Source organism: Protopterus annectens, chromosome 12.part0 (genome assembly GCF_019279795.1).
Source record: "Protopterus annectens isolate FY-2018-M chromosome 12.part0, PAN1.0, whole genome shotgun sequence".
NCBI classification, from domain to species: Eukaryota; Metazoa; Chordata; order Ceratodontiformes; family Protopteridae; genus Protopterus; species Protopterus annectens.
Window position 1 is genome coordinate 188,886,859 of NC_056746.1, and position 19,598 is coordinate 188,906,456.

At 37.2% G+C, this 19,598-nt stretch overlaps 1 protein-coding gene and 1 long non-coding RNA gene across 3 annotated transcripts in view; one reads left to right on the forward strand and one right to left on the reverse strand.

The window, feature by feature from the left end:
- ANTKMT (adenine nucleotide translocase lysine methyltransferase) overlaps positions 1-2,336 on the reverse strand; it is a 102,229-nt gene extending 99,893 nt beyond the window's left edge. The window contains exon 1 of one of the 2 annotated variants that reach the window (XM_044089229.1): positions 2,240-2,336. The gene's annotated coding sequence lies outside the window, so the exon portion shown is untranslated. The remainder of the gene's footprint in view (positions 1-2,239) is intronic. The other variant, XM_044089228.1, reaches the window with a different exon arrangement.
- Positions 2,337-2,362: 26 nt separating this feature from the next.
- Positions 2,363-19,598, forward strand: part of LOC122816437 — a 200,298-nt gene continuing 183,062 nt past the window's right edge. Inside the window, exon 1 of the long non-coding RNA XR_006367081.1 lies at positions 2,363-2,420. This is a non-coding gene — a long non-coding RNA (uncharacterized LOC122816437). The remainder of the gene's footprint in view (positions 2,421-19,598) is intronic.

The following is a 19,598-nucleotide window of genomic DNA, read 5'->3' on the forward strand; positions in this document are numbered from 1 at the left end:
AATGCTCCAAATACTGCTCCTAGCCTGTAGGTAAACCCAATGCCCTATTACTCCAAGCTCCTGGGAGTGCATTACCAGTGACCAGCTGTAGTGCTTGCTATAATTTTCAGTCTTGCTCCCACACTAGTACATGGCAGCACAGTTCTGAATCTTCACTGAAGCAACAGTCCTGCAGTGGGACATTCAGGGAGTTCCTACTTCTGTGATGGGCAACATGACCTTACCTGCTGATTCCCATCCCTCCATATTTAGCACCTATGACACACCAAGGACATATGGAGTGTAGCCAGGGCTCCACCTCTTCACTACACAGATCTAGCTGATCCTGAGAGTTACTCATTTCATTAGTCAAAACAAATCTCGTACATACATTTGTTGTGAACAAACTTTCATCAAACCAAGTAGCATAATGGATATGGAGACCTGCTGGGGGTCCTTTGCAAAACAGAAATTTATTTCTGAAACATTTGGATTTTTTCAGAAACATTCTTGGGAAAATATACCACTACACTCTGCTATACAGCACAACTAATTTGGTGATTTTAAAGTGTAAAACACTTCTTTTTTTCCTGTGGTTCTTCAAAAAAAAAAAAAGTTACTGGGGGATGTTATAATTTTCCCAGTGAAAGTAATGATCACAGTTATAAAGAAATACATATGATTTCTACTTCTGACCTAATCCAAACTCAATATGAATGCATTTTACACATGTACTGCATTCACTATCATAAGCACAAATTACATAACCATCCCTTACTGAAATTGACGCCATGCAGCTTGGCTGGCTGTTGACATAAAAGTATCTGTACTTGGTGCCTACAAATTGTGGGCAATAGTTTCATAGCATTATGCTCAGAGACTCACAAAGTGTACCAATATCGCCACTACACTGTAAAGTACGTGTATGCAGCTAGCACAGGGTGATGGCTAACAGTCCTACAGCATTATTATCACTACTTAAATGTCATGTCTTTCCATGTCACATCGTAGTATAAAATACTACAAAAGTAAACATTTCATATGCATTTCTGGGATTCTAACACCCATAAGTTTCTGATATAAACATAACAGTTCAACGGAGTTCCAGGCATGCTCTGGTTTCACTACACCCTCTCTAAATATGTGTCACTGAATGTGTGCCTTATGTTTGTCTGTTGTTTATTCAACTGTATTTTAAAAGAACAGGTACCAGTTCAACAAATGTATGTATTTCAAGCACTGTATAAAAGGAACTTTATCTAAGGTATCTGTGCCGACACCAAACTTGGCATTAGTGAGCAAAATCTTGGGATGGCATAATAGTTAGGGTTGTCGCCTCAAAAACAGAAGATACATGGTTTGAGTCTGACCTCTGATTACTGGTAGATTTGTAATAGTCTGTTGAATGACTGCTCAAAATTTGGGTTCAGGGTTGTCACAATGGTTAGGCTGTTTACCTCACAGACACAAGGTACAGGATTTCATTCTCATGTCTAGGCATATAATAGTCTGTAGACTGATTGCCTAGTAAGAAAACTGATTAGAAAAATAGTCACAACCTTAGTGCAGCATACAGCAATATGAAAAATAAAGCTATATCAAACTATATCTGCCACAAAAAGCGCTGCAATACTAACACTATACACAAAGCCTGCAATGACATGTTCAAGGACAGGCATGGCATGATTTTCACAGCAACAATGCAACTTTCTTTGGCAAATCAGCATGGTGGGGGAACAAAGAAGCATCTCTGCACTGATCATCCACTGCATAACAACATCCTGCATTTCATGTAATAGCTTTTCTGCACCAGATGTACTTCTATGAAAAGGGAATAATGATGAAATACAACATACTGCTTATGTGTGCACTGAACAAACAAGTCCCTTCATGCAGTGTGGGTGGGGCAATGGGAAGGACTGCCTGTAAGTGATTTTGCAGCATGTAGCAGCTTTACAAAACTAAGCTTCAGTTTGACCTCTACCACAAACAAATCCAGCCTTTGACATCACAAATGATAAAATACTGTTAACTTTGTTTTTATCAGATATCTACATTTGTATTAAATCAATAATATGACAAAGACCACATGCACCCTATGTATGTTGTACAACTCAGTCCCCTCTATAGAATACAGTTAAAACATACTGAAAGAAACACGCCTTCTTTTTCCACAAATGTTCTTTTTATACCTGTATTTAATCCCTTATATGCTTCCAGCCTTATAACATTAAACTTGGAATAAATCTGCCTAACTTACATAATTTCTCCACAGGAAAGTCCGTCTAAAACAGTAAGTGAAATATTTCCTCAAGTTCAACTTCCTTGTCATTACCAAGGTATTTTCAGCCTCTGCCTTCTCCATGATGTCACTTCCTGTTCAGCCTGTCATCATTGAAGTACAAAACAGAGTGGAGAAACGAGGAAGGAGCACTAGAAAGGTTACTGTTAAGCAATATTTAAAGTTACTTTCTTAGTTTGATTATATCTACTGATGCTGTTACCTAATACCTAATATTTGATTAAAAACAATTTCTGAAATACCAGAACTCTTTCCTTTCTCTTTTAGATGAAAAAAAGGTCTGTCGGTGAAGGGCCACAGTTCCCTTGTTAGGTTTACTGATAAATAAACATCTCTATATCTTTTAAGAATGCCTTAAAATTGGGATTTAAAACTGGAGGAGATTCCAGTGACAGACATAGTGATCTTAATTATTTTTAATGGAACAGTAACAGAGACATCAGCTAAGCAAGTTAGAAAGATTATAATCTTGGAACATTATCTGAAACTGAAGAGTTAGTAAATCATTTCTACCATAACAGTAAGAAAACAATTTCTAATTAAATAAATAGGACTTTATAATTGCAAGTCATCCTGTCAGGTTCTTGATGAAATTCTAAGGACCACAAGACTTAAAGTGTGAACAGGGGAAGCATATACAGAGTCCAAGTCTGCAGTACATCAGAATTTTCCCCTTACTGCAAAGCACAGCAGTCTCATTTTATAGTGGTAAGGATTGGGGCCTGAGAGTATGCAGGGATCGAAGCATGGCAGCACATTGGCTTAGTAGCAAGGTCATTGTCTCACAGTTCCAGGGTTCAGTCCTGATATCTGGTCAGTGTCTGCATGAGTTTTTCTATGTACTCCGTTTCATGTCACTTCCCAAAAGCATGCTGGTACTCTAAACTGTTTCATATGTGTGTGTGTGTGTGTGTATGTATGTATGAATGTGTATATATATATATATTTATAAGAACCTCTAATGTAGTCAACTATTGTTAAAATCAACATCTGCAGGTGGATGACAAGTGTGCAAGATCGCACAATCCCTGTGGTTGGGGAATATGCACTTTTTTAGGTTTTGTGCGATCTTGGAATTAATAAATCTAATTATTAGGAAGCATTGGGGTTGCAGGGGGCTTTCCATATGCATAAAACTCTGTTTTTTTACCTTTTTTTAGTGGTTTTATTTCCATGCTAGGGTATTCCGCAACACAAGTAGTGTCATGTCCCCATTTATGTGTGTATATATATATATATATATATATATATATATATATATATATATATATATATACACACACACATGTGTGTGAAATGTAAGCATTGGAGGACTAGTTGATTTACTTAGCATTATAACTAAGTAAATCCAATTAAAAATATCAGTAGAGTAAGTTTTACACTTTGCTGCATTACTTTGGCAGTTAGACTCACACATTATATTTTATTTATTAATTTTTGTTCCTTACCACATTTTAAACTCCATTATTTCATTCCGATATACAGTTTATAAAACTGTACCCAGAATACTTATAGGTTCATAGGTACTTACTAGGCTGAGGATCTTAAGAAGCCTAGCCTTACAATGCTATGGTATTTCCTAGCTCATTATACTTTGCATATGAATAACCTGGGGATGGGCTGAACAAGGATACATTGGGACATTTATATGTATCCCCTATCCATGAGGAACAGGGGGTGCTAAAGCAGAGATGAATTTGCAATTGCCCATCCACTCATCCAAATTACATTTAAATAGAGTGAGAGTACTTTGATTTATGTAGAGTGGAACACAGTTCAATAGAAGTGCTCCAACATGTTTTATTTATTTTGCAAAACAGATTGAGATCCCTTGAGTGGGTATTTATAATACTATTGGACTTACAAATGTGTAATAGACCTGACAAAATATGGTCTGTTGAAGCTCAGTATGTATGGCAGAGAACACCTCTCAGTAGGCTGTATGATACTGAGAAAAGAGACAAAGCTTTGCGATGGTCTGTATAGTTCTTATGATTTAGTCCCTTGATTTGTTTAGTGAGAAGCACTGTGGCCATTTCAGCTGTTACAAGTGTTTTCACACATACATATTAATAAGGGCATTATACTCAATGACTGGCCTAGTGAGTGCTGAATACAGTGAAATGATTACATTCTTGGACCTGGACACAGTACCTTTATATCTGAGCTGTGTGATGAAAAAGGATTTCATTACAACAGTGGATACATGGTGATCGATGGAAAATTTGTCAGCATAGATTCCTAGAATCCTAACTATGGGATCAGTTTTCAGGGGTGTGTTGTCAATGTGCAAGTTACAATTAGAGCCACCAAAGGATAGAATTATACACTTCTTGGCATTCAGTTTTAGCCCATGGTTTTGATATTACTTATTGGTTTGGGACAGGCCCTCTTGGAGGATATGAGGAGTTTATGATGGCACCAAGTTTGCAGTCATCTACAGACTTGGTCAGCCACAAACCTTTTACATTAGCTTTGATCTCTGAGAACTAAATACCAAAGAAGAGTGGCCCAGGGTCTGAACTCTGGGGTACACTACTAGTGATAGGTCTTTTTGAGGAGGTACAACCACCCACCCTAACTTCCTCTGCTGTATTTGTGAGCCAGTTTGCTGGGAGTCTTTCCAAAGTCTAGATATTAAATGTGCACTATTTTGCCCTCATTCATTAACATCAGTAACTTTTCCTAAGAAGTAGACCAGGTTAAGTAGACATGATCTGCCCATGATAAATTCAAACTGGGTTGGGTTGACAGTCTGTAAGTTACCTATACCTTTATTTATTAATTCCATAACGATTCTTTCCATAGCCTTACAGGTGGCACTCGTCAGGCTTATGTGTATATAATTACTTGAGTACCCATCTTTGTGCAAGGGAATGAGTGTTGCTGTTCTCCACTCATTTGGCATGAAGCCTGTTTTGAGGCTGATATTGAATAGCCTCTGTAGGGGATCAGACAAGTCATGTTTCAGGCTGACAATTAGGTAGCCTGGTATGTTATCTGTCTCCACAGATGTAGTGTTCTTGGCCTTAGATAACACCTTGAAAGCTCGCTCTTGAGAGATTTGATGGAGGGGTTTGAGTGTGAGCATCTGATCTGAGAATAATGAGGGGGTGAGTTGAATAACTTTGCGCATTTTATAATGATTTATTTGACTTCTAGTTAGTCATAAAGGAAACCCTACTATTTCCCTGCAAGACTTTTTCTACCAGTGGAGATTACAATCTGTTTTCGGGAACAAAATTTAAGCCTCCGAGCTGTTAGAGTAAAGACAGGGAAGGATGCAGTACCTACTGTTCTTGTTGAATCAGGAGCTCTTCCTTAAGAGGAAGATGACAAAAAAAAAACAAAATAAAAGATGGTAAAGCAGGAAATTCCACCATAAATCACACCAAAAAGGATTTATTGTAAGTTTTTTTTTTCACTCTACATCAATGAACTTAATCAGACCAAAAGGTGTGACACAGCTTTTCCCCTCATTTCTTCAATAGAGTGCTTTAAGGACTGATTTAGAACTATGACTGCAATGACTGTTGAGTATTGAGAGCAATGTGAGAAGTTTCTTCTGTTGTGCCAGTATGTCCCATATACTCATTATGTTGTGAATTCCCTCAGTTTCTATTTTTCCACTGTGCAAATCTGAGCAAGTCACTTAACCAGATATTGCTTCTGGGCTGAGTTTTAAAAAGGTGCATGTGGATCAGTTCTCTCTCCTGGTTAACAAATCCAGACAAATGAGTAAATTAGTAGGCAAACAAAGACATACATAGCTCCAGATGAAGATGGCATTCAAGGTCGAACTGAACTACAAAATGTAAATGTTCTGCCAGAGTATAGTTATCTCCTGGAAGATGAATGGCCTTGAGATTTGTATTTATTGTCCTGATTAAATTCCTAAGCATATGAACATAAATCAGAGAGAAACAATGAATATAGTATAGTGTATAAAAAGTGAATAATTCTGAAATATGCAGTTATTCATAATATAAGTACTCTATGTACAGTAGCATAAACTGTATCTCAGAATTGACTAATAGATTTTAAAATGTAGTTAGCTAAAAATCAATGTGGCAGCAACAAATTTAAAAAGTAAACTAAAACCACCCTGAGCATATTAACAACGATCTCCTCCATGTCTCAAATACTCCAAAGCCAAAAGGAGTAAGATTAACGGCCTAAAAACAGGTTCACACATAAACTAGAGCCTTGCATGATCTGGAAAACCTGGGCAAAAACTGGACAAACTTTGCACCTAAAGATCCCCAGAAATCAACACAAATGATGTAAAACATTCTGCGTCCAGGATTAGCATCTCTGGAAAGCATATGGGAATTTTCTACACCTTGTGATTGGGTTTGGCATAATGGTTACTGTCTTTACCTCTTAGGTCCAAAGTACAGGGCTTGATTCTGACTTTGGGTTATTGGCTAGGTTTAAAATGACTCTTCAGGTCATTAACCTTCAGTAATAACCCATGAACCTATAATATTTTAGTAAAGTGTCCCTGAAACAAAGTTGACAAGCTGATAGTCATATTAAACATCTTCATAGGTCATTGTTGAAATGGTGGACCACACTGCTCTGGAAAACATCAGAAAAGCATTTGTGGAAAACAAGTGAAGGAAAAGTTAACAAGAAAATTTAATATCATTAGGATATATGTCTGCATGAAGAAAATAAATAATATTAAGGAAAATGCTGTTGACAAAATGATGCTACAATAATAGCAGTTGTTGCTAGCTGTAAAAGTCTTTAACAAGCTGCAGTAGTTTGTACAAGTCAAGACATGCCAAACATTAACCAATAAACAGTTTAGTGCATGGAGCACACTAGTAGTAGTTCATAGTTTTTAACAAAAGTTATGACAGGCAGAATAAATCCGGTAAATTTAAAAATGGTTAAAGCTAGGGATAACCAAAGTACAAATGTAAAATAAGAAAGAAGACTGTCCAAATTTTGTCCATATGTGTCTAAGTACCACCATGTCTGGACATGTGTACTATGGCCATGAATGAAAGGTTCATGAATAATACCAGGTCCCATGTTTAAATGCATAGTCAGCAGATCTGGTACAGATTTGTTCCTCTTTCTTTGCTTATGTACCACATGACCATGGTATTCTCTGTAAGTATTTAAAGAACTCATTGTAGGTGATTGCTATGAGCTCTCTGATTGCAAATATTACAGGGTGAAGTGCATTATTATCTGAGAAGGCTTCATGAATCGCTTCTGATTCCAAATGTCCTCCTGACCCCATGATCAGCACATTTGTTGTTAGTAGTTGGGTCAGCTGCTAACCAGTTCTACTGGCAATTAGGATAAAGCCTTGACTATAACCCAGATGATCACGTTCAGTTAGTGGCTCAGATGTCTCTTGAAAATGGCAAGGTGGGGGGAGGAATGATGAGCTGGAACTTCCTTGTCTCTGTGGGGACATGCTGGGCACAACTGAAGTAAGACACAAGCAATGGTACTGCCACATCAATAACCCATACTGCTACAGTGTACAGGTGTGGGCATTTCTGGGACGTCACCAATGAGGTAGGGTGTTCCTCTCACAATGCCATTGTATGGCCCTTCTCATGACATCAACCCAATATAGCTGTGAGAGGAAAGGTAAAATACAAATGTGCACTGTAAGCTGTTTTCATACTTTTCCATCAACAAGAGCCAGCAGCCTGAGACGGTAAGCATACAGCTGCAGACAAGTTTTCAAGAAATGAGTGAAGAATGTGCTTTAAGGCATTTGTATAAAAAACATCATGATTAGTTTTTAAAGGGGAACTGGCAAGCAGTTCACTGAAAATAAATGAAAGTTTGATCCTGGCAGAAGTAAATGCCTTTGCAAGTAGTTGCATCCCTTGCAACCTTATTACTTCTATATTAAATATAACAGTGCACAATTTTATTTATATTTATTTATTGAATTTCTTTACCAGGTAAGTCTGAGTAGTGAACAAAAATTTCCCCTTGTGAGCGAAGCCCCGGGAAGAAAAACTCCAAAAACGTATAAAAGCAATACCTGAATAGAAGATTAGAAAATTCATTTAAAAGGAGCCAGTGCACTTTTTCTTAAAACAAAAATCATTTAACTGAGAGCATGCAAATTGTTTTTTTACATCTAGAAGGAAAATAATGATAGGACAAGGGCAGGTGGCATGTGTGCAACAAGGAACACGGGCATTATCATCCACTTCCGGCATGATTAAATCTAACTTTAGTGGGTGCAACTGTCTTTTCTTTTTGGAAATAGTGTATATATTTATGTTTTTGCTGTGAGTTAAAAGGGGTTGGGGTTCCAAAATGTATTTAGTTTCTTGGTTCTTGAGTGTTTTTATTGAAACCAAAAGTCTGGGAAATGTGGCATGGTTTCAAACAGAGATGAGAGGCAGTGGCTGCATAAAACAGTAGCCTGCCAAGCATTAATGTGTTCATAAACTCATAGGTAAGTACTAGGCTAGCTGCCCTTGCGGGCCTTTTTTAAAATAAGCCAATTTCCCTTTTTAAGCTTGAATTAACCTATCCCATTTAGTAACAAATTGTCTTTACCCATCCCATGGGATCATACCATCGATAATTTGAGGGAACCCATGCATGGAATTAAACATTTGGGAGCTACCTTTGTCCATTCATAAGCAACTGAACTGATAAAGGACTTAAGTTCAATGAGAGTTAGGTAAATTCTACGCATTTAGCCATTATCTTTGAAGCAGTTGCTTATAGCTTCCTTGTTCTGGAGCTTCCTAGGTTATATCTAAATTCAGACAATGTTTGTAAGATTCTTGTTTTACTGGGGAGTCTATTTTAGGTGGCAAGTCCAAGTTTAGAAAATGCTGTTTTACCTATACTGATTTTATATCAGGGGTGGTGGTGGGGGAGTAAGGATAAGATTTTCCTCCTGCTGGATATTAGGTTGTAGCTTTGATTTTTAAATATAAGTTTTCTTTTTAGTGGAGGATAGTGGCCTAGTTTTATAATTTTAAACAGTAAGGTACTTAGTAGGAATGTTGCTCTTCTGGTAATAGAAAGACAAATGAGCCCCTACAGGAGGCTGTAGTGGTGGACTAGTGAGCAGCTTAATAATAGATATAATTTTTTTCTGTTTGAAAGTTATCTGTATTGTATGAGGTCTGTAGTGATATTACTGTTGGGCCGTATTCTAATTTGGGAAGAAAAATGTTTTTAACTACTGCTGTTTGAGCTAGTGGAGTACAAATATGCGTGATTTTATATCCAAGTTTAAGCTGCTTGAGCACTTTGCTAACAACACTGGGGGCCAGACAAATGCATGGAGGTGGACAGTTACGGTCAAGGAAGCAGAACTGTCGAAGAATTGTCCCTGCTCATGACTGCAGAACAGCAATATTTATTGTGCTGCCATATGCTTTACTAGAACACCCATAGCAATACCAATAATCCACCAATCACACATTTTATTATGTTTATCAGTTCATCCACTCTAGGGAGATGACACATCAGTACATGCAACCTGTTTCATAGACAAACTGTAATGACTTCAGATACCATCAGTATTATATCTTATTAAAAGGGAAGTAGTTGGAGCTGCCCATTCAGTGTGTTGCATATCACTAATAAAATATTTTCTGTAAACCTTTACATCTCTGTATCCATGTTTTTATTTTAATGCCAGTGGTAATGATCTAATTTTGCAAAACTTAAGTGCCATACTCTGCTTCCCTAAAATGGAAGGCATTGGCCAGGATTCATAAAACCTGTATGCAATTTTGTAGAGCGTTGTATGGTTAAAACCACATACCAATGTCATACGCAATTCACAAACTCCATGGTAATTGTATTAACACTCTCTAACTAACCATCACATACCTAAATCAGGTCAAGTAAGTAATCAATATGCAAATAATAGCTGGTAACCTCATCCATGATTCAAGAAAGTGTCTGCAATGCCAAACATACATCTTAAATGCATATAAGTTACAGGACTGCAAGTGCGGACTATTCATAACCGAATCTGAAGATAGGGTCCTTATCTGCCTACAGTGCTAATTTGCCATTTAGCATTACATAGCAACACCATCTGCATTATCCAAGATAAAACATCTAAACTAAATGTGCAAGCAAAATTCAATGTTGTATTGCTTGATAAAACAGTTTTGGTCCATGCACACAAGCAGCCCTGTACACCACACAGCCCAGTGATGGAAAATATCCCCCATCAAACCCGCAAATTATAATATATGCTAATAACATATATTCTGCAGTCCTCACCCCATGGCAGGGTTTGAAAAGATTGCAAAAGTTAACAGCCCAATGTTAGTTAGAGTGACTCTTTTCTTAAGAATTTCCCCTAGAAATGGATCCTGCACAATCAACACCAGACACAAGTTGTATATAAATGTATCCACTTTCTATTAATCACCTGGCTTTATACCACTCAGTGTGGCCATTTCATCATGAAACACTTCAGCATGTATTCCAGATTCCCCTGTCTTTGCTAACAGTGATTTAAACTCATGAAACACACTTTGTCTAACTTAATTTCCTTCCAGTTTAAGATCAGTTTCTACAGCAAGTTCTTCCCAAACTGAGCTAAACCAGCTGCTTTTACAACAAAAAAGGAAAATGCTTTTAGCTATTATTTCAACAAATACAGGCAAACTCTCTCCTGTGTAAGTTCAAAACTTCACAATCATGTTCTTTAAGCATTCTTAGGAACAGTGAACAAGAATATTCTTTCAGATATAACAGATACTGTAGCTCTTCTATCACTCGATGTCTTCTTTTTTATCATTAATTATAAAGGAAAACATAAATGGTTCTGTTCCTTTTTCATTATTTGCTAAAAACAGTAACAGCTCATTTTAATTTGTTCATATACTTTTTTCATCTTTCCAAATATTTTTATAATGATAATTTATATAACTATCATTTTCAAACTGTTCTGTAACATGCTCACTTTATATGTCCTGATTTCCACAAATGTGGAGTTTAGCCCTTTTATTTGTGGGAGGTGATTTTTGTTGCTACACTCTGGCATTTAACCTGTTTATTTGTGGGAAGAGTTTTTTTTTTTTTGTTAAATCAATAACAAAATGGTTTACTTCATACCTCTCAACCTCTTAGTGCTAGAAATCTGGACAAAGCCAAAAAAAAACGGGGGACAAAGGCACAAAAATAGGGACATATTTTTCATACTGGTCTTAAACACTTAGAATGTTGTTTGGATAAAAGGTTTTGCATTAATATACATTTTTCTGAAGGATATGAAGTCTCAAACTCAAATGTCTGTCATTATTGACTTCAGTTTTCAATGATCTGCCAGAAAATCACAGTAAAAATATGAGGCAAAAATCTGGACACTTGACAGATATGGTATGGAATATTTTTTTACAGGATTAATATGTACTTCAATTTATGTATCTGCTAACACATACTTCAGGCTTTCGCAATTGTTTATCTCTTTTTGCAGTCTACATGCTTAATTCACTCTCAAATATTCTTGGAAACATTGCACTGAAATCAGAAAGCAGTTTTCTTTGGAAAGCTTTACTGTAAATGCCACTGATAAATCTGTCTTTTTGGGCTTCATCCACATTTGCACCAGCCTCATAGTAGCACAGTCATAATGGCCCTTTCTGGTTGTACTAACTAAAGAAAACTCTTTCTGTGATTATTAATGGTTTAGGTTTGAAATGTCACTAACATTTCAATGATCCATATGTAGGTTTTATCTGTAGGTTTTCTGGCTAAATTAGAATCCATACTTATACCACTGAGTAATGTCATCATCTCCTTCCATGAAAGAATGCCATTTGCAAAAAAAAAAAAAAGTTCAGTTCCTTTAATAGATACAGATGACCACTCTCTGGTTGGTGTAAATTCTTCACTTCTCAAAAAAAGGGTGGCAGGTTTCTTTCAGGTCGAAATAGTGTGGCCACTTTTCCTCTTTCACATTCAGTATACTGAAGAAGCACACACAGAGAACAGCGATACAGTTTTAAGCCATTTTATTACTGAGCACTGGGCACTCAAAGTCTCTATTTATAGGGGCTCACTTTTATAGAAACCTAGCACCTGAATGCACTGCTCAATACACATCTCCCAAAAAATGCCCTTCAAGAAAATTACTTGCAGAGATATATATTCCTTCTTTAAATCTCAGTTCAACAGGTATGATTCAAAAGCAGACCTTCCTTTGCCCACAATCACAGCAGGGATAACACCATTATATAGGAGGAGACAAAAACCTGTCTAGCCTTGTCTACCCATTAAGTACATTCAAAATTCTAGCCCCCCCCCCTTGATCCCTACATACCCTTTCTGTACCTGACCTATGGCCTCTAGAATTCCGCTGTGGATTTCTTCTCCATCATCCATTCCAGTAATTTACTCCATGCATCTACAGCCTCTTCATGAAGAAGCACTTTCACAAATCCAGTCTGTAGTTGGTCCCTACAATCTTATTTCCCATGACCACACCTTCTGTCCTTCCTGCTCAGGACAATTCTTTTACATCTTCTTAAAATCATCTTGTACAGATAATATCAGGCCTGCACACTGTCTCTTCTGGGCTATAGGGAGAATATCCCCTTTAGTCTGGGCATACCTTTTCCCTTCCTTCTTAGGATCCCACTAGTGACTTCCCTCTAGACTACCTTTAGAAATGTAATAGCCTTCTCTGGGTTACATTTCTTTTGTCGAGAAGATGGTGCACCAAATGCTGGAAATGCCAGTACAGCCAATTGAAAAATCAGATCATCGAACATGTTCAGTTGTTCCTGTCCAAGACTGCAGAACAGCAGCAATTGAGAAATTTGCCCTTTCTCCCACTTTAGTGTGATCTCAGAGTTGGTAAAAAAAAATATCTATATATATCCATCTATATCTAAATATCTATCTATATATATATATATATATATATATATATATATATATATATATATTTATATATATATATAGATATAATAACACACACACGCATATATGTTTAGTAATGGGGGGGGGGGGCAAATACCCCCTTGCAAAAAAAAGATGTTCTCTCTTTTTTAGTTTTTAATGCTTTGGGGACGAAACATTTGAGTTTAATCATTCCTGGTTCAGTATTTTGATATTTTATTGAAATGTCATACTCCTCTTTCTCCTTCAAAACTCTATCCAATACTCATGGCATGACCTGACCAGGGCCCTAGAGAGTAGAAGCATTACCTCTTTGCTTCTAGAGTCTATCCTTCCTGAGGGTTTACCTCGGCATTCTGTTGGTGGTCGCTGTTCTCTCACTCTACTCCTAGTGGTCCAGTCTAACAAAAAATGTCCATTAGAAAATTGCAATTAACAAATGCCGATGTTTCAAAATTCTGAAACATGACATTCAGTTAATTGTTCTTTTCTTCTCTTTTCCCAAAGTCAAGGAACCCTGCAGATAGTTGCACAAAGGGAATAGTGTGTGTGTGTGTGTGTGTGTGTGTTGAGGAGAAAGGTCCCAATACCCCCAGGGCAGAAGTATGTGGATTGCCATGAAAACAGAACTTAAATAAATGTTGGGTTTTGCTATTTTGAAACATTAACATTTGTTTAACATAATTTTGAAAGAAACACACACTAGTGCTTTGGAGCTTGGTGATTTAGAAATTTCAGTACTGACAGAATGTTGTACTATGGTCTCTTTGTCTTTGCTACTGCAGTTCTTGCGTCATCAGTGCAATTTCAGATCACTTCCCCAAGGCCCATATAGTTTTGCTAGATACAAAATGTTGACTTTGATTTTGTTTATTCATACACAATGTGTTTTAAGGCAGTAACTCTCCATAAGCAGTAGACACAGTAGCTGAAAACACATGGTTAAAAATGAATCCCAGCCTGTCCATAAGGTTTAATTTTCCCTGTAAGTGATATTTTTCATAGGAATATCTTGTTTTTAACTCATTCCCTCCAGTACAGTTCTTTTGAATGTGTACCTTTAACACCCAGTGGGTGTGGCTTGAACCTTTAAAAAATGAAGTTATCACCTTACAGTTCTAACAAATACTCATTGACAGAGGTCAAATATCAGGTCTATATTATAATATCGATGTCTGAAAACATCGAAAAACATGTGGTCGATGTCTTCAACATCGAACGTATAAAAAAGACAAAAAAAAAAAGTACCCTAACGGGTTTAGGCAGGGGGCAAGCCCCCCTGTGCCCCCCACACCCCTCGCTACTTAAATATACTAACTCCGGGACCATACTACATTGCAGTAAACAGACATCTCCCTTATGGAGATTTCCGTTTACACGCTCGAGATTCTGAGCGTTCGATATTCTCGTGCCGACAATGTCAGCTTCGACAGTGTTGGCTTTCGAGAATATAATATAGACACACACACACATTCAATACCACGGTACACAAGAGTAATTATTTCACCCTTGCAGAGATGATCTCTTTTTCACTCAGTTGTTTGACTGTTGAGTTAGTACAAAAATTGCAGTTTCAGGTGCATGTCAAACCTGTGCATCCCCCCACACAAATATATTCTGAAGTGGGCTATTCTATTGCGAGAGACTTCCTTCTCTAATTTTGATCACCTGATATGGAAGATAAAACTAAGACAGTCAAGCCAGCTCCATGCATGTAGCAGGGTGGTAGCACGGCCGGCCTTGGGCATAGGCGAACTAGGCGACCGCCTAGGGCGCCGTAAAGGCCAGCCTCTTAAAGGGCGCAGTTTTTACTTATGAGTATATTTATTTTAATTAAGAAAGTGTGCGCTCTTCTCTGCACCCTGTTAAAGTGTAACCGGTAGTCGGAACCACTTACAGCAGCAGGTTGGCCAGGACAGTTTAAAAAAAAAAAAAAAAAAAAAACTTTACTTCGGAGTACGAGAGTCTGCTGTAAGGAGGGACATGAATGTGCATGTGTGTTTACTCTGTGGAAGCAAACTGCTGTAGTGTAACTCCACCGTGTTTTTCCAGCCGGAGTGGGATACTGAAGTTACCTTACAAAAAACTTTCGAAGTGGTGGTCATTGTCATTTTAATGTCACATTCTACATTGTATGGGAGTGCTCCAAGCAGTACTTGGGGAAAGTTAGGGCTGGTCCAAGCAGTAATCGGGAAAGTTAGGGTTACTGAGTCATACAGATGCAGTTATTGCTAGGCTAAGTTACTGTCAGTAGCCCAGATCCAGCAGCTATGGAGTACAGAATGGTGCTCCTTTATAAATAAAAAACATGTTTACAACTTAAATGCATTGTGTGTGTTGATTCGGTAGCTGTGAAATGCCTTTACATTATCTCAAAACTTTAGTCTGCACATTCTGCATCTGGCAATTTGTGGAGAAAAGGGGGTTGATTACACAAAGCCGATAGTTACATTTGCAGAGTTGTTTTACTTTTGAAAACACATGCCAAGCCCAATTCACATTCTCCTGTCTTGTCAATTTTCCAGATTAATAACAATATTTAAAAAGTGTTCTTAATGTGTGGCTGTTGCCCTTGATTGCTTTATGGTTTTGGATCCGATTATGGAAGTAAGACATTAAGAGCTATCATACTGACCCCGAAGAACAAGCTGTGCCGAGAGGTAATAAATGCTGTTAAATGTTTATGAGTCTGTATATTGCTTGGGAAATGCATATTTGATTAGTTGGTGTGTAAATGATGCATACGATAACTTAGTTGGAGCTGTCAGCACAGCTCCAGAATGAACATGACATGCAAAGTGATGAGAATTTTACCAAATGCTGTAAAGACTATCACCGGGTGCCTTTTCGGAATTAATTTTTCACTCACTTGTAGATGCTTTACTAATGTTTTACAGAACCAAAGGCATGTTAGTAAGCAATTGTATAGCATTAATTTGGATCGGTTATGGAGAAGGAGCTGCTTAAAACAAAGGCAAACAATGTCTTGTAAGTTATTGTTTTTATGCACTTAAAACAGAAACAGTACATTGCAGCGATCATATTTTTATTAATTGTATTTTCCCTTGTAAGATACAGCGAATTGCAAAAGTTATGTTTGCAGTATGTTGACCTGATGTACATTTTTGCAACCTGTTGAAGTAGGAACTGCTGTACCTCTCAACTGTACAGATTTTCGCAGAATGTCCAAAGCTTTGCCTCATATTTTTGGTCTGCTCCTCAAAAAACAATTGGTTCTCTGGCAAATCATTGAGGACTGAAGTCAGGAAATAATGACAGAGGTTTGAGTTACAGACTTCATACTATTCAGAAAATTCATGATAATGCAAAATCTGTTATTCTATCAACTTTCTAAGTTTGTAAGATCAATATTTATAAATTGTCCCTATTTCGGGGCTTTGTCCAGATTTCTTGGTCTTAGAGGTTGAGAGGTTTGCATGGAGTTTGGTATTGCACCTTATCCCAGACAACTGTTGCACTGTACTTTTTTCTTATGTAGAGATGAAATACTTTTGCTTACCAAAATTTTTAGAGCTAACCTGCCCCATATGACATGATAGGAGGCATCCCTTGGAAACAGAGCATTTACTTGTTTTATTTTTTGACAGAGCATGATTCTGTGGTATCTAGACATCACAACATTAGTTACAGGCTGCCTGTATTTCCAGGCTAACTGCAGCCACAGGAGATCTATGCTCCCTGTAAAGATGTACTGCCAACTAGATATTGTAGATGACCTACTTTAATCCAAGGCTGACTGTATAAAGTGTTGTAGTATTGGAGCCACTGCATAAATGTCTTCACATCTGCATAAAAACAATATTTTTATCACCTAAAATGCTTTGCTGTTGTATAATGAGGCCTGGCTAGTGCCCCACATGTAGTCATTCAGCGAGTGTGAACACAGAAAAAAGAAGCAAAATTACCAGACAGACTTCGTGCTTCACAGAATAAACTATGACTTCATAGAGATGTGAAGAGCTAAAATGTGTTGGTGTTAATGGCAGTCAGCCTGGTGAGATGCAGGAACATATCCATTTTTCAAGTCTGGTGACATTTAAGTTTTTTTTAAAGTACTTTCCATGTTTTTCTGTTTTTAGTGCTAGAGGAGCGGAGCTCTACATTTTTGAAATTTTGTTTGAGTATATGGAGTCTCCTGCAGAATTTAAGATTTCTTTATGGTGAGCAGAGATTTGTCTTGTAAGAGAAAAGACTTGTATGATATTTTTATGGCAGGACAGTTGTCTGGCTTGTGCAATATTTTGTGTACGTCAGTAAACTGTGATAAAGATAGGTAGTTCTAGCTGGATAAGTTCTCTGAGTGCTAGACAGTTATGTGACTGACAGTAATAGTTTATTTAGGTGTTTTATAGAAAACACTAAAAATTTTAAAGCAATGACATGTCATCATCCCACACCATCAAAGCAATTTCAGAAAGTTATGTTTGTAATGCTTGCTTGAAACCACTCAAATGAGCATTCTCAAAGTCACAAAGGTAGCAAGCTCCAGAAGTAAGGCGCTTAATAGTAGAAAATAAGACCTAATGTTTCAGTGTTGACTTATAAAGCAGAGTGTAATGTATAGTGTGTGTGTGTGGTTAAAATGTTCTGAAGTGAGTAGTTTGTCATTAATGGGTTATACATTTTGTTCCATTGCTTACAGGAAAAATGTTCAAAACTATAAATGTAAAACACACTAATAAGTGGTGCTGTGTTATACAAGGAATATAATTTAATACAATCAGGAAGGTGAATCAAAGAACACATACATGTATGCATGGCCATAAAAATGTGCCCAAGGGGCTTATGGTTTGAAAATAGCCATCTCCACTGGTCATGTGCATTTTATTTGAATGTGGGTTTTATGCTGTTTCAATGAATGTGAGTTTCAGTGGCAGAGAAGTTTACTGCTCATGCTGAGTCTTTTTGTTGTGAGACTGTATTGTTTTAGCAAATGGCTATCGGTGTTTGCACATTTTATTTCAATATCTGTAATCATTGCAGAAGTAAATAAGAAAACAGTATTCACACTAATAGGTTTGAACAGTGTTCGTGGTAACTGGGGAGAAATAGACAATTAATGGAACACTGGTATGGCTGGGGAGGAGACTGCTCGACACAGTGGGGGGGGGGCACAATCTATTTCACTGCCTAGGGCCCCAGTTGACTATAATCTGGCTATGCTAATAATTTAAAGTATGAGAATAGTTTACATGGCCCTTTTAAATCCCGAAAAAATACTCACTGGTGGCAGCGTCTCCTCCTTTAAGGAGGACCATAAGTGATTCAAATGCACGCATGCTGGCATGAGTAGTGGATTGTGAAAAATTACTGTTTTCAGAAGTGTGTCTAGGTCCATAAAGGTTTGGGAACCACTGCTCTACACCAACTAGCAGACTGCTGACAGAAATGAGTTTGAGTTTCAGTGCATTTTCAGGGTATTAAGAGATTCAGTGCATTTTCAAGGGATTATGAGTTTTAGTTCATTTTCATGAAATTGTGAGCTTCAAATGAAGAAAGTTTACTGCTTCTCATGCTAAGTCAGTTTTCAGTGTAAAACTGTTTTGTTTATCAAATGATACACTGTGCTGCAGAATTTGAAAGCAGTGTTAGTAGCATAATTGTCTTTGATGCAGAAGGCTATGTATTCTGCTCCCACACCATGTAGATGGAGTATTGATATTGCAGTGCCCATTTGATTGCTGATTATTTGGTGCATTATAAGTGTGGATAAGGGTTCTACACTCCTAAGTAAGTCGTCCTTTGTATGAGATGCCTAGCAACTATGAACTTGTCAGTTTTAGTAATTTCCTATTGCAATATTACCAGTTTACCAATTTTGTAATGTAATATAGGCAATTCATTCTTCAAAGGCAACAGGCACTGAATTTGTAGATGAAACATTGAGATGTAAAGTTGTTTGCCAATCGCAATCTCTTCATTAGTTACAGATTTCTTTAATGTGGAATTGTTCAGATGATTTCTCTTTTGCAGAGATTGTTTGTATTGAGTGATATTGGTGGATTGTAATGACAGAAGTCTGAGTGGCCTTTTATGGTTGAAATTTTCAGAAATGGGTAGTTTTGTCATTATTGGTTTTATACCTTTTTTTCTTTGCTTATTAAAAGAATGCTTAAAACTACAAAATTAAAACATTCTAACAAGTGGTGCTGTATTACATAGGGAATATACTTTAATGCAATTTAATGCAATCAGGAAGTTGAATCAAAGAGCAAATACATGTATGCATGGCCGTAAAAATGTGTGCAAGGAGTCTGATTTGAAAACAGCGCAAATGTAAACTTAATTCTCCACTGACCAGATGCATTTTCTATAAATATGGGTTTTCATGCAGTTTCAGTGGAAGAGAATTTTACCATTCATGCTAAACCTGTTTTCATTGTGAGGTTGTATTGTTTAGCAAATGGCTATCTGTGTTTGT